Source organism: Vipera berus, assembly GCF_964194415.1.
Source record: "Vipera berus genome assembly, chromosome: 1".
In the NCBI taxonomy this organism is placed as follows: domain Eukaryota; kingdom Metazoa; phylum Chordata; class Lepidosauria; order Squamata; family Viperidae; genus Vipera; species Vipera berus.
In genome coordinates this window covers 86,677,619-86,693,747 of record NC_138202.1, presented here as the reverse complement: position 1 = coordinate 86,693,747, position 16,129 = coordinate 86,677,619, and the positions used below count along the sequence as shown (strand labels likewise).

Here is a 16,129-nt window from a genome sequence, read left to right as displayed (position 1 = left end):
GCTGAGGCGGCTTGTTGCCGGGGCCAGCTGGCAGTTTTGACAGCTTATGTCGTACTGCGCATGCGCGGCTCTGTAGAGTTTGACAGCTGTCAGTGTACTGCGCATGCGCGGTAGTTTGACAGCTGTCAGAGTCGGCCGGTTTGACAGCTGTCATTGCACTGCGCATGCGCGGCAGTTTGACAGCTGTCAGAATTGGCCGCTCGCCGCGTGTGTGGGGGGGAATGCCGCGGCAGCCATTTGACGGCTGTCAAACGGCTGCCGGTGATTCCTTATGAGTGTGAGGGGATGTTTGTGTCTGAATATATAACACCCCTTCCCCCCTTGCCCCTGGAAGTTTATGTGGGGTCAGTTCCTTCAGTCCTGTTGCCGGCCCATTCATAGTCCGCTAAGTACAAGGGAGCCTTCCGTGTTCTGGTGGAGCGACGGAGGTTTGGGCTGGGCTGACTTGTGCTGGGCGGGTCTTCCCTTTCCCCGGTGGGGGGAATGTCAGAGTCAATAGGCTGGGGGTCGTCGGCGGCGTCAGGGAGGAGCGGCGATGGGCTGGGTGGCGTTGGTGGTGCTGGTGGAAATAGTGAAGTGCCCGGTTGGGCTCGGGAACCGTGGTTCTGCGGTGTGCGGTTCCTCAGTTGGTCAGCGTGTCTCCGGATGAGCCTTCCGTCTCCTAGGTCGACGAGGTAGGAGACTGGGCCAGTTTGGTTGGAGATCACGCCTTGCAGCCACTTGTCGCCGGCCCCGAAGTTCTTTGCCCAGATGGGCTGGCCGGGAGGGAAGACCTTTGTGGACGGTGCAATGGTTTGTTCGGCGGCTGCCCTGTCGGGATGCAATCGGTCCAATTTTGTGACTAGGCGGCGGCCCCAACGGAGTTCTGCCGGACACTTGCCGGTGGTGGTACATGGTGTGGAGTGCTGGGCCAGGAGGTATTTTGCCAGTCTGCAGTGCCAATCGCCGGAGATGATTTTTCTTAAGGCATCTTTGGTCGCCTTTACCATGGCCTCTGCGAGGCCGTTCAAGGAGGGGTGAAAAGGCGCGGAGGTGGCGTGCCTAATCAAGTTGGCCTTGATGAAAACCTGGAAGTCAGTGGAAGTGAATTGGGGGCCGTTGTCAGATACGATGACATCAGGCAACCCGTGGGTGGCAAATACCCTCCTCAAACCCCTAATTGTGGCTGCTGAGGTCGTGCTGGTGACCGGGATGACCTCGAGCCACTTTGAAAAGCTATCTACAATTATTAGGAAATTTTGTCCCTGGAAGGGGCCGGCGTAATCGACATGTATTCGGGACCAGGGGGTTTTTGTCACCTCCCACTTGTGGACAGGGGCGTGAGGGAGCAGTGGCCTGGTCTGTTGGCACATGTTGCAGGTTGCGACAAAGTGTTCGATGTCTGCATCGAGTCCTGGCCACCACAGGTAGCTGCGGGCGAGGGATTTCATCTTGACCACCCCTGGGTGGCCTTCGTGAAGGGAGGCTAGGACTTGTTGCCTGTGTGGGGCGGGAACAATGACCCTGCTACCCCAAAGGATGCAGCCGAGGTGGGCTGACAGTTCCAGGCGCCTCTGGAAAAAAGGCTGAAATTCTGGCCCCGGGGATGTGGATTGCCAGCCGCTTTGGACCCAGGTCAGAACCCTGCCTAGGATTTTGTCCTTGGAAGTTGCTGTAGCTATTTCTTTGGCTGAAATTGGATGGTCAGGCAATTCTTGGATGGCCATGATTCGGCCGGCGGGTGCAGGGTCTGGGTCGAGGGTGGGCAAGGGCAGCCTGCTGAGGCCGTCTGCGTGGCCCATTTCCTTGCCTGGTTTGTGCTCAATTTTGAAGGAGTATGCTGCTAGGAATGTTGTCCAGCGGAGCATTCTAGGGGATAGAATTTGCGGGGTCAATTTGTCCCAGGTGAAGAGCCCTAGCAGGGGTTTGTGATCCGTGAAGATTGTAAAGTGGCGGCCGTATAAGTAATCGTGAAATTTCTTCACGCTCGCCACCAGTGCTAGGGCTTCCTTGTCAATTTGCGCGTAATTGCGCTCGGCTTTGGACAGGGTCCTGGAATAATATGCGATGGGCGACTGAGTCCCATCGCTGTGGAGATGGCTGAGGACAGCGCCTATGCCATAGGGGGAAACGTCGCAGGCGACACAGAGAGGCAGTTTGTCTTTGTAATGAGTGACGGTGGACTTGCTAGAAAGAAGTTGTTTTAATTTATTGAAACTATCTTCGTGGGCTTGAGTCCAGAGCCACTGGGCTCCTTTGTCTAAGAGCCTGTGGAGCGGCTCTGCTATGGAGGCTTTGTGGGGGAGGAATGCATGATAGAAATTTATTAATCCCAAAAAAGCTTGTAATTCAGCTTTATTTTTGGGGGGTGGTGCTTCCCTGATAGCCTTGACCTTGGAATCCGTGGGGTGGATTCCATTAGCATCAATTTTGTACCCCAGGAATTCCGTAGAAGGAACTCCGATGGAGCACTTTTCCTTTTTTAGTTTGAGGCCGGCGGTGTGAAATCTTTGAAGCACCTCTCGCAGCCTGTCAGCTAGTATGTCTTCCAATTCCCCTGCGATGAGCACGTCATCGAAATAGGGGCAAACCCCCGGGATTCCCTTAAGAGTCCGCTCCATGGTTTCCTGGAATATTCCAGGTGCTACAGCTATTCCGAACTGCAGGCGGTTCACCTTGAACGCTCCGCGGTGGGTGACTATGGTTTGGGCAATGGCGGTGTGATCTGAGACTGGCAGCTGCAGGAATGCATGAGCCAGGTCCAGTTTGGCGAATATAGTTCCTGCCTGAATGGAGGAAAGCACGTCCCTGACAGCTGGGACTGGGTATGCGTGGGGGTTTAAAGCCCTATTCAGGGTGGCTTTATAGTCCGCGCAGAGGCGGACCTCCCCATTTGGCTTGACGGGGGTGACTATGGGGGTTTCCCAAGTGCCCCCGTCTGTTGGTTCTATGACCCCTAGCCCGATTAGTCTGTCTAGTTCGGTGTCAATTTTGGGTTTGAGGGCGAAGGGAACTTTCCTAGCCTTAATCCTAATGGGCAGGACGTCAGGATTTAATTTTAAATCAATGGGGGGGCCATTGAATTTCCCCAACGACCCGTCGAACACGTCTGCGAATTGTTGGCAGACGGCCTGTAAATGGCGAGGTTGGAAGTGGTTTATGCCTGAAAGTTTTATCCCTAAGGGCTCGAACCAGTCGAGCCCAATGAGACTGGCTCGTTTCCCTGTTGCAATTTGGGCTGTCAATTCCCCCTGAAAATGCTGATAACTAATAGAGAGCCTCGTTTCCCCTTTTAGTTTGATAGGGGCGCCCTGGAAGTCAGCTAAGAGAATTTTTGAGGGGGTAATAGGGAAACGGCACCTGCATTGGTGTGCGATCCCTTGTAGGGTGTCCCAGGACAAAATGGAGACTGAGGAGCCAGAGTCCACCTCCATTTCGCAGGGGATCCCTTGGATCCGGACCTGGATTTTGATTTTAGGGCGGATAAAGCTGGTAGTCAGGGTCCCCTGGGTCGTATTGGTGGTCATGATGGATGACCGGAGGGCATTCCCTGGCAATTTGGGGGAGGTCATATTACCTTCCTGGGCCGCCTCCAGGTCGTGAAGGGTCTCGCGGCCGGAGCTGCGGCAGGCGGAGCGAATGTGGCCAGTTTTGCCACAGCCATGGCACTTGGCGTTACGAAACTTGCAAGATGCCCTGGCATGATTGCCGCCGCAGCTGGCACACTTGGAGCAGTTGGTGGTCTGCCTTTGGCCTCCGGCCGGACGATCTGGCCCCTTTTCTCCCTCCCGACGGGTTTGGAGGTTGGAGGGTCTCGGGCGGATGGCGTCCACATCAGTCTTCTGCTCGGATGTTTCTGGGTCTGTGCTTCTAGGGCAGTCGTGGTGGACTGACCCCGTGAAGGGATTACCAGGTGGCAGTGCGTCTTCCCGATGGCTGTCCTCGTAAGCCATAATTTCTATGGTTAGTTCAGCCAGGTCCATCGTCGGCTTTGTGACGAGCTTTTTCTGAAGCTTCAGGTTCCTCAGACCGACGATGACCTGGTCCCTTATGCGGTCCTCGAGGTCCGGGAACCGACAACGTCGAGCCGCTTGTCGGACCGTAGCTATGAACGCCTTGGCCGACTCGCCTGGTCGCTGATACTGACGGGAGAAGTACAAACGCCAGTACAGCTCGGACCGTCTCGGAGTGAAATGGCGGTTGAGGCGGTCGACCAGTTCGGCATAGGGCACAGAAGCCACCGGAGCAGGGTCGCAAAGCCCTACGGCGACATCGTAGACCACCGGGCCGCTGAGGCAAAGGAGCGCCGCGGCTTTGGGGCGATCCTCGACAATGTTGTTGACGAGGAGGTACCCCTCCACTTGCCCGAGATGTGATTCCCAGCCCTCGGGCTGGGAGACATCAAATTCTCGGACGTGCCCAAGGTTTGACATGCTGTCAGGTCCACGGGTCTGCTTAAAACGGGGTGCGTGGAGGGCTCTCCCGACCAGCAAGTGACTTCAGCGGTGTCAGCTGGTGGGACGGCTTCCCTCCTTCACTTGTGGCTTCAGCTAGTGACTTCAGCTAACAAGCAGACCCGTATCCCATCCTCGTCGCCAGGTGTGTTGTCTTGAGAGACGATAGCGAGACAGCAGGCAGGTTCAAACCATTAGCGTTTATTATTGGGCAGAGGTCCCGGGCGAAACAATGCCGGGGATCTCTCTTATTTATAGTAAACTGGGATAGCAACAATAACTCTCAAAACCAATAAACAGGCAGGAATCTCCCGCCAGAACAGGACGCCCAATAAGCAGGAGGCCGGCTGCGGCTGAGGCGGCTTGTTGCCGGGGCCAGCTGGCAGTTTTGACAGCTTATGTCGTACTGCACATGCGTGGCTCTGTAGAGTTTGACAGCTGTCAGTGTACTGCGCATGCGCGGTAGTTTGACAGCTGTCAGAGTCGGCCGGTTTGACAGCTGTCATTGCACTGCGCATGCGCGGCAGTTTGACAGCTGTCAGAATCGGCCGCTCGCCGCGTGTGTGGGGGGGAATGCCGTGGCAGCCATTTGACGGCTGTCAAACGGCTGCCGGTGATTCCTTATGAGTGTGAGGGGATGTTTGTGTCTGAATATATAACACAAATGGAGACTGTGACTATGGGATGCTGCGACAATCATAAACACTGATTTGTACCCAAGATCAGTCATGTGATCACAGAGATGTGGTGGCAATTATTAATGCGAGAAGCAGCTTTTAAGTTACTTTTTCAACACTGATACAACTTCGCATAGTTACAAGGCAATCATTAAGTGACATCTGCCTATATTTACTTGACTCTTGATCTTTTCACCATGAATGCCGTCTGCTAGCAGCTACGCTATGGCCAGAACAGGCAATGGAATAAGGCTATCCTGCCAGGGAGACAGCAGGTCTAATATGTTCTACTTTCAAAAGCATTTTTTATGTACTATATACATGGGCAAACACAGAAACAACCCAAACTATTTATAGTCACATACACAGCCTTCCTTCATTGTCCTAAGCATGTGTATACAATATATACCTGTATACTCTCCAGTAGCCTCTCTCCCGTTTCTGTCAATGTCCATAATCTTGGGGTAATGAAAACATGAGGAAAAAAATAACTCTCTGCTCCTGTATACCATCTTTGCACTTCTTGTGCAAACTGTGTTCTCTCACTCCTACCTGCCAACAGGTTGTGATTTATCTTGATAAGATGGTGCAAAGAACAGGTCACTCCTGCATATGACCCCTGCAAAGAAAATCATATTGTATATAACACACTGAATAGCTGAGATATGTGCTTGGGTAACTGTGCCACATGTTCACAACTATACGGAATTGCATATGATTTAGGATTAAAAACCAACGTTCTTTTTTATGGAGAATAAGGAGCATATTTTCTTCTCGCTTTGGTGGTACACAATAAATATTTTTTTAAAAAAGCTTTAACTTAACTACCATCAGTTTGAATTGTTTGAGGTATTATTGTTGCTTAGTTCTGCTATTTTCTTTTAATGCTGCATTTTTTTTTAAAAAAAAGTTTATTATGTTACAACATTTATCCTACCTGAGTTGTCAGAAATGCCATCAAAATCAATGAGAGTGAATTTTAATGACTAACTCAAGGTCCATTACTTAATTATGAGCAATTTACTCTGACTCCTGCTCAATGAATTTTGGAAACAACTTGCTAGGAAAGGCAATATAAAATATATATAAAATATGAATGTAACAATGAATTTCTAATAAATATACCTGTTCCAACTTAGTTAATTGGTCATGTTATTAAATACTAGCAAGTATCTTTATTTAAATGGCAGCAAAATGTAGCAGTAAAGGGTTTTGGAAAACAGCTCAGGCATCTGAATTAATCATTTAGAGGCATACAGTCTTTCAGATATGAGACCTTGATCTTCTTTATAGCAGCCTTCTACAAATCTTCTCACAATTGTTAGGCGCATTTACTTATGAAAAACATAATTTTTGATCATCAATTACATTTCTCTGGGATTTTTAATGCAAATTTGATACAACATTGGGCATATTGTTGTAATGGTGCATTGTTTGTGTTTTTAAGGCCAAACTAAAGTACACGTATTTGCTGAATATTCATATATTAAAAGGTTCTTACAACTCAAAAGAACTATTAAAGAGAGAAGACAAAAGATTATAGGCATTAAATATTTATAATGCCTGTAAATCAATAAAACACTAATAGCTGTTTCTCAGCTGAAATACCTTCCTGAAATACTGTACATATTCTATATCATCTTACAAAACATCCATATGAATGTATTCTGGTGGGGGGGAAGGGTGTCAAATGACATCTCACCACTAAGGTCACGACTATGGTATACAATCATCAGTGATGTGGGGAGGAGAAGGAGAAAGACATAGAGCTAGTGTGTCTGAGATCATTCCAGAAGAAGATCCTTGCTGTGGCTTTTTAAAATGGGCCTCTCTTAGTGTTAATTCTAACAGCTAGAAGGGGACCTTGGATATTGCCTTGCATAAACAAGCAGTTATGAATCTTGAGGGTTGAAATTATAAGTATTCTGCAAAGTGGAAAGGTCCAGTTGTTTAGAGGAATATATAACCATTTGTTTCTTTAGTAACTGAAAATAATAGTTCTTTCAGTAGCAAAGGCAGTTATTTGCTAAATAAGCCACAAGATAAATACATGTATAGAATAACTATTGAGAGCTTGACAATGACACAGACAAGACTAACCACGGAAGGCCTATTGAGATTCTCAAACATCCAGATCATGGTTGTCTCAAAGATGCTTCCTTGGATTTTTTTTTTCTTTGAAAACATTTTGCTTCTCATCCAAGAAACTTCTTCAGTTCTAACTGACTTATGGGGTATGGAAGGATGAGAAGCCAAATGTTCTCAAAGAAAAATAAAAGAAAAGTCCAGCTGCCTTTTGGAAAAAGCAACTTTAGGATAATACTAGAAGGGGTGCAAAAATTGGGAAATGTGTTTTGTTTTGAATCTGAAATAAACACCTTGTGTTTTGGAAGTTTAACGAAACTGTTAAAGAGAGCGGTGGTTCAGCAAATCTGCAATCTGTATTATTGTGGAGTCCATAACTGGAGTCTTATAGAAAGAGTAAAGGTAGGATGGTGCATCTCACCTCTTTCTCCTCTTCTCCTCTGCATGACCTGAGAACTGACCTGCCTGGCAATCTTCCTAATAGTTTCCTTTCCCTACCACCCCTTTAGCTCCCAGGTACCAACACTACCACCAGTGATAGTGTCAACGCTGCTAACATTGGATGTTTTTGCATTGACAATAGATGGAAATGTAGCCATTCATTGACAATAGATGGAATGTAGCCATTCAGGACTGCAAGGCGATCAAACCGGTCAGTCCTAGAGGAGATCAATCCTGACTGCTCTTTAGAAGGCCAGATCCTGAAGCTAAAACTCAAATACTTTGGCCACCTAATGAGAAGGAAGGACTCACTGGAGAAGAGCCTAATGCTGGGAAAGATCGAGGGCAATAGAAGAAGGGGACGACAGAGAATGAGGTGGCTGGATGGAGTCACTGAAGCAGTAGGCGTGAGCTTAAATGGACTCCAGAAGATGGTAGAGGACAGGAAGGCCTGGAGGAATGTTGTCCATAGGGTCGCGAGGGGTCGGACACGACTTCGCAGCTAACAACAACAACAACAACAACAAGCCATTTTTCCCCTTTCGCTTTTAGAGTTAGATAACCCTGGGAGGGGGGGATGTGAATGAGAGTCCAGCTAGACATAACAGCTCTAAACTTAGCGTGAGAATCAAGGTTATTGAGCCCAGAGCTGATAAAGACTTAGCGGGCTGGAGAGCTGGAGAGGAAGCCTGCCCTTCATGCCAATTGGGGAATGTGATTTATGACTGTTAATTGGAGGAGGGAATTGTGCTTTGATACTATGTGCCCAGGAATTCAGTTTTTGGCTTTGATTATATAAGTGCCAATATTATGCTACTCGAATAAAAGATCCTTTAAGGTAAACAATGCCTCGAAGTTCTTTTGAAGAGTTTCATCTGTCAGAACCATGACAGATAGCTTTGGATTTTTTTCCTGTTTTCCCTATTCAGCACATCTGGATGGAACACACATTTCAGATCCATGACAAATACTCTTTATTGGATTTGAGCTTATATCAAACGTAGTTCAGTTTCACCTGAAACTGGCTCCTCCATGCATGGAACAGTTTGCGTATGGAACTGTTTGCATGTTCCCACTTGGTTTTGCAATTAGATTGTATCTCTTGTCTCTCTCATACACTACATTTTACTTTATGAGCTGTCCAGCTTTTGAAGATATTAGTAAAGATTAAGATTGCAAAATGATAAAATTATTTCCACCTACGTGGCAGACAGCCAGTGTTTTTGGGTAACCAGGAAGGCATTATTTTCTGCGAAATTTAGGAGGCTCCTGAAGGACTATGAGTCAGAAATAGTTCCTGAGTCACTATTTTCTTTGTTACAACCATGAAGATTAAAAAAAATGGGTGTGGATCTGACCAAGTCACAGTCCTCATTTATAACTCTATCTAAAACACAGATAACCAGAGTGAATTACTAGTTAACTGTGCCTCACCCACAGAAAAAAAGGGAGAGAACTTCCAGGATATTCTAATAAAGCACACAGAATTCTCAAAAATCAGTCTGTGTTCTCTGAATATTTTGGGATGAACTCCAAAAATTCTCAACAGGATGGCTCCTAAATAATATTTCATTGCTAAATTGCATTATCATTTCTATTTTTTAGCACCTATTTGTACATATCATTTTTATACAGTGGGTGAAGGAAGGGACTGGGACCGATATATGCAAGCAATACTTTGATCCAAGTAATAAGTTTACATCAGTAAGTTGAATGATGATTTTAGAAATCTAAGTTTAAATCCATACTCATCTACAAAGTTTCCTGGATGACTTTGAATTAGTCATTTCCATTATTAATGTGTGAAGATAAAAGAGAGAACAAAGACCAACATGATATATTCTACTTCTTTTGGAATGCAATACATATTTGTATTTTTTTTTTGTCCTTTGGGATACAACATACAAATTCATACAATGAAGAAAATTTGATAACTAGAGTAGAAAATGAGGAATATACCCAAATGAGGAATTTTCAAATAATAATATAGATATACAAATATCAGCTATCATATCATCAGCTATGACTGATATAACTTTAATGCTTATTTGTCCTAAATAATAATCCAGAAAATATTAAGATAACTTTTCCCAGTGTTTCCCTATTTTTAAGGTCAGAAGAGGTAAAGTGCTGTAAGATAATGTCAGAGCATGTGAAATTTCTTATACCATATAAATTAAACTACTTTTCCATATGGAAAAGCAAACCAGAAAAGCATATCTAAAGCGTGGCTTGTTAATATATTACAACCCTATGGGTGGGGGTTTTCAATTGTGGACAGCACAAATTCCTGATGGTATTCCTAATAAAGAAACCCTTTCAATACACAAGAGATCACAGATCACAGATGTCCACTGGGTGTGTTTTTAAAAAAAGTCAAGATGGTGACTATAATGGCATGATCAAAGCCCTGCCTGTTTCTTATGTACATTGTGATGCATAAAACAATACCAAAAACAGGCGGGACTTTGATCACAATGTCATGGTTGCTATCTTAATTTTGTTTAACATACCCTGCAGACATCCCTACAAAGGATGAAGTTTAATGAACAGCTTATTTCATCTCAGTGTAATATATGCTCGAAAAATAATTAATTGTGACTGCTGTATATGATTAAATATTTACCCATTCTTGTAGCTGTTTGTTAATTTTTCAGAACTCTGGACAGAATGATATTAGCACTTCACAGTGTACCCTTTAATCACTGTCATTTCTTTTACAGTGGTTCGGTGGTTGGACTTATTATTTTTTGACTCATAAAACAAATCTTTGAAATATTAGATGACATACAAAATACTTCAAAGATAGTTGCAAAACAACACATTATCAGAAAGTCCTCTTTAGAAAAGTGGTGAGTGGGAATATCAAGGAAAGTGTAGGTTATTATTTCAATATACCCTGTAGTCCAATAATGTAGTACTTTGTGTATGTATGTTTTTTTTTAATAATGAAACATTTTTTGTTTTTGTTGTTAGTTGCGAAGTCGTGTCCGACCCATCGCAACCCCATGGACAATGTTCCTCTAGGCCTTCCTGTCCTCTACCATCTTCTGGAGTCCATTTAAGCTCATGCCTACTGCTTCAGTGACTCTATCCAACCACCTCATTCTCTGTCATCCCTTTCTTCTCTTGTCCTCAATCTTTCCCAGCATTAGGCTCTTCTCCAGTGAGTCCTTCCTTCTCATTAGGTGGCCAAAGTATTTGAGTTTCAATTTCAGGATCTGGCCTTCTAAAGAGCAGTCAGGGTTGATCTCCTCTAGGACTGACTGGTTTGATCGCCTTGCAGTCCAAAAGACTCGCAGGAGTCTTCTCCAGCACCATAGTTCAAAGGCCTCAATTCTTTGGCACTCAGCCTTTCTTATGGTCCAACTTTCATAGCCATACATTGCAACTGGGAAGACCATAGCCTTGAGTATATGCACTTTTGTTGACAGGGTGATGTCTCTGCTTTTTAGTGTGCTGTCTAGATTTGCCATAGCTTTCTTCCCCAGGAGCAAGCGTCTTTTAATTTCTTGGCTGCAGTCCCCATCTGCAGTGATCTTGGAGCCCAGGAAAATAAAATATGTCACTACCTCCATTTCTTCCCCATCTATTTGCCAGGAATTGAGAGGACTGGATGCCATGATATTGGTTTTCTTAATGTTAAGTTTTGCACTCTCCTTCTTCACCCGCAACAAGAGGCTCTTTAGTTCCTCTTCACTTTCTGCCATTAGAGTGGTATCATCTGCATATCTTAGGTTGTTGATATTAAATGAAACTTACTTAGATCTTTTCTTGAAGGTTTTTTTTATCCACAGGTCCACTGCCTAAAAAGATAATAATTAGCACCCTAAATATAAATTCTGTAAAATGTATGTTTGTAGCTCCCTTGGAATCATTAGTATATGCCCAACGTTCAGATTAGTGAGAATATCTGTGTTAGATTTAACTAATTTATTAATCTTTCTTACTACGTAGAAAGCTCAAAGTGATATCAGTTTGCAGTGGTGCCATATCAAGGGAAAATTGTATTTCCTTTTAATTTTACTATTGCAGCCGAACTCAGTAGCTACTATTCTCCAAATTTCCAATACAGTTGAAGAGAGACAAAATGACAATAGTATTCTAAAGTATGACTAAGGAAACAAGATTATGTTTGGGACTTAACGATGCTCATACCAGAAGAAAAGCAAAATATGTGCTGGCAAGCATATCCCCATTTTTATCAATTTCCCCTTTATGTTTCAGTGACCTTGTTGTTTCAGAAAGGGCAGTTTTTCAGAGGCTCGGTTGGAATGGTGTAGGGCAGACATGTCAAACACAAGGCCTGGGGGCCAGATCCGGCCTGCGAAGTGGTTTCATGTGGCCCGCGAAGCCATCCTGGAAACAGTGAGGGAACGGCCCCTACTGCTTTGGCCTTGGCCCTGGCCCAGAGACCCTCCTTCTGCCACAGACCCTCAGATCTGTCCCACTCCTGCCCAGGCCCCCATAGGCACCCTTGATGTGAACAATGTAGAGCTGGCCACGCCCACCCAGTAGGCCATACGCACTCTAGCCATGCCCATCCAGTAGGACACGCCCACCCAGGCCACGCCCACCCGGCCCCCTGAGGGCAACCGCAATGCTGATACGGCCCTCAATGAAATTGACTTTGACATGACACCCCTAGTGTAGAGCTTCCTAACTGTGCAGGGGGTTGAACTAGAAGACCTCCAAGGTACCTTCCAACTCTGTTATTCTTTTTCCCCCCCCTGTTATTCTGAAAGTGAAAATGTAAAGGCCATGTTCTAAGAGCAGAACTAAATTCATAAGTCTCAGCTGTAATTTAGCTTCAGAAGGTTTGCAAAGCTTTGGTTTTGTACTAAAACATTTCCCATGTTTGCTTTTGAGCGCAATGGCTTTTAAAGGCTGTTCTTAATAGTTCAATAAATGATGTAAAATGCTTCTCTAAAGTATCTTCATTTACTGCGTGTAATATTTTATTTGCCATGCATTCCATCAGGCAAGGATTTAGACTGACAAAAGGATCCTTTCCTTTGAAAAGGCAGACTTACTTTTGCCTCAGTTCACTTGTACAAGCAGAAAAAAACAAAACCCCACACATACAGAAAAGCCAGGCTCCAATTTATCACACATCTAGAACATTGCATCCTGTACTTAGGTTCTAATAAAGTAAATAATGAGCATTTTGCAAACTTATCTAAATTCATATTTGTACAGTGAACTACAAAATTTATAGTAATTGAAGATGAGCGTTAAAATAAAGCTTAGCTCATTTATCCTTTTGCAAATATTTCATCCTATATATTTTATTGAAAGTGCTTTCGAATACATCTCATGTACAAATTCTTAAAAGCTGTCTTTAATATACAGTTTTACCAAGTACTAAAAGACATCTTAAAAAAAACCTCTGAACATGAAAAGTTAACTGTATATGTGTTCAAGTTCTGTCTTAGCCATGAAACCAGCTGCGTGGGTTTGGGCCAGTCACTGTCTCTCAGCCCAACTCATCTCACGGGGTTGTTGTTGAAAATAGGACGAGGATGGTATGTTGGATATGTTCACCACTTGAGTTATTTGTCAAAATAATAAAGGCAGGATACAAACAAATATAAACTGATTAACTGATAATTATTCATATTCTGGCTCTTTTCTCCATAAGAGAATTACCATGTTGTCAAATATGAACAACTGCAGTAGAAACAAATATTTCTAATACTAACTCTGGTATCGGCTGTTTTAAAGTTTCCTTCTCTGGCTTATTTCTCGGTGCATGTTTTTTCAGTTGTCTTATTTCAGATTTTAGATGAATCCATAATGGAGTGAAATGCTCCTCCACTTCCCATTCTTATGGAAAAAGAAAAGACTGGTGTAGTCAGCACTGTATTTCAGATGAAGATTAAGATTGAGATGGTATCATGTCAAAGAGAAGACCATTCTTATGATCACAAACTGCACAAGGAAAAAAAACTTATTTACACATCCAGAATTTTAAATGTTGCTTTTCGGAGGGGAAGGAAAAAGAAGTAGATTAATTCTGTGTTCTTGATCCACTATGATTAATAATTTTTTTTAAATTCCATTTATATCCCACCCTTCTCCGAAGACTCAGGGCGGCTTACAAACTTAGCAGTAGCCTTCATTCTATGTATATGCCTGCTTATTAGGGCTTTTGCCCCCCCTGCCAAGCGGCATTATTACAAAGTCAGCTTATTGCCCCCAACAATCTGGGTCCTCATTTTACCTACCTCGGAAGGATGGAAGGCTGAGTCAACCTTGAGCCTGGTGGGATGCGAACCTGCACTAATTGCAGGCAGCTGGTGTTACTTAAGGAGGCATTAGCCCACTGCTCCACCAAGGCTTCTTCTGTCCTTTCTTCTGTCCTTTAAATGGAAATGTTCGTATTCCATCTCTCTGTACATGTGTGAATACAAAAGAGGTGTTTTTTCTAGGTTACAACCAATATATTACTTTTCCATTTTATCAGCCATAAAAAATGATGAGTTTCTATACAGTGATTAAGCAAAACAAGTCTTCCCATAAATCTGGATTCAAAAACTGAGCATATTAGAAAAGAAAAGGGGGAAGATATTATATGATATTAGAGATGGATTCATTCAGCAATCAAGAACTTCCTTATTCTAATTGTGTGACAAAGCCGAGATCCCTCTTGCACCCAGCCATGGCACAAGCATCTCCTGGTAGAATCTTTTTTTTTTTGCTGTGTCCATATAATATTGCTTTCATCCCCATGAATCAAAAGTCAAATCCTATGCTAATTCTGTTTGTTCAAGCATGGGTGATGAGGAACAGCCAAACATTTATTTCTCTATTTGTTTGATATCTGTGCCACCCATCTTGCCTAAAAGATCATTTCTCTTCTTGATATCTACATCGAGTCTTCATGACATCTGAACGCCTTTTCCCATCTGAAAATACCATGTTTCCCAGAAAATAAGACCCGGACTTATTTATTTTTTACCTCCAAAAGAGGCACCAGGTCTTATTTTCAGGGGGGGTTGTTGTCTTTTCTACTCACCTCGTAGCAGCAGCACTGACAGCCCTGCCCAGCTGGCCCACATCTTCTGCAGCAAAGGAGCAGCTTCATTCTGCAGCTGAGAATGGAGCTCCGGCCTGCATTTCGCAGTCAGAGGCCTTTCCGGAAGGCCTGTGTAGCTGAGAACTGAGCTATGGATTGATCCTTCCAGCAAGGCAAGTGTCAATCCATGGGAGGCCTGAATGCAATGGTAAACTCCACCCCCACCCCCATCCCTGCCCTAGCTTTTTAGGCATGCCCTTGCCCCAAAACTAAGCTTATTTTGGGGGTAGAGCTTATATTAGGCCCACCCCCAAAACTCAAGATAGGGCTTATTTTCAGGGCGGGTCTTACTTTTGGGGAAACATGGTATTACTTGCTTTAGATTTTTCCATGTTTATGATCAATTGATTGATTTTATATACTACTCCAATCAAAAATGATTTCCAATATTAGCTTCTTTCATTTTGGTACTCTTTATCACTTCTCTTAAAAAAAATAGTAATGGTGGTAATAGAAATTGCATCTATACTAATAATAGTTAAATTATGTCAGACCTATGCATTGCAAGCAATGAATACATTAGATTCACTGGCTGCCAAGATTGATCCATGACAATAGAGCACTGAATCTCTGACTTAACAAAATTTCATTGGTTTTCGTATGAGTGAATTCTGTGTGTGCAGCCCTGTTGACTGTTTAGACCAGTGATGGTGAACCTTTTAGAGACCAAGTGCCCCAAAACTGCCCTGCCCCTGCCCCACCCCCATCCGCAGGGCTACCTACTGCCTCCACGGCCCGCCTCAGATTGTCCAGGTGGCCCTGCAGCGCCATAGTGGCCACACCCTCCACCCACACCCCACAGCATCATCTGTGCATGACGGGACTCAAGGCCGGAGTCTTGTCCCTGCTGCCCGACTGTCATGTCCTTGGCTGCGCTGCTCCATGCAGGATGCGCTCTGGGGCAACTCTCCTCCAGAGGGGCTGCTGGTGAGGAAGGGGCTGCAGGGGGAGGCGGGGCTGAGGCAACGGCACACGGGCCCACAGAGAGGACTTTGAGTGCCGCCTCTGGTACATGTGCCATAGGTTTGCCACCACTGGTTTAGACTTTGAGAGCTCAAGAAGTGCCAATGTATTTAACAAGACCACCTCCTGCAGAGCAGCTTAGCTCTTTATGGAAAATGAGAAAACCAGACTTAAGTCAGGTAAGCAAATAATCAGATATTATTCAAAAAGAGGCAGGGAGATTATTTTTTTGAAGAACCAAAGTTATTTTCTTAAATCAATATCAATCAACCATCCACTTCTAAGTGGCATTTCACTTTGGAAATAGCAAGGACAGCTCAACATTTTACTCCATACAGCTTCTTAGGAACACCTTTTAATTATATTTCACTTGTAACAATCCTTAATGGTAGAGGAATGGAGTATGATCTTAGCTCCCTAAGAACACAGGATATGGTTCAAAACCCAACCTC

General features: G+C 44.3%; 1 protein-coding gene across 4 annotated transcripts in view; it reads left to right on the top strand.

The window, feature by feature from the left end:
- The window catches only part of ANO1 (anoctamin 1), a 173,859-nt gene that overhangs the window by 22,209 nt on the left and 135,521 nt on the right, over positions 1-16,129 (top strand). The gene's annotated exons all lie outside the window — the stretch shown is intronic.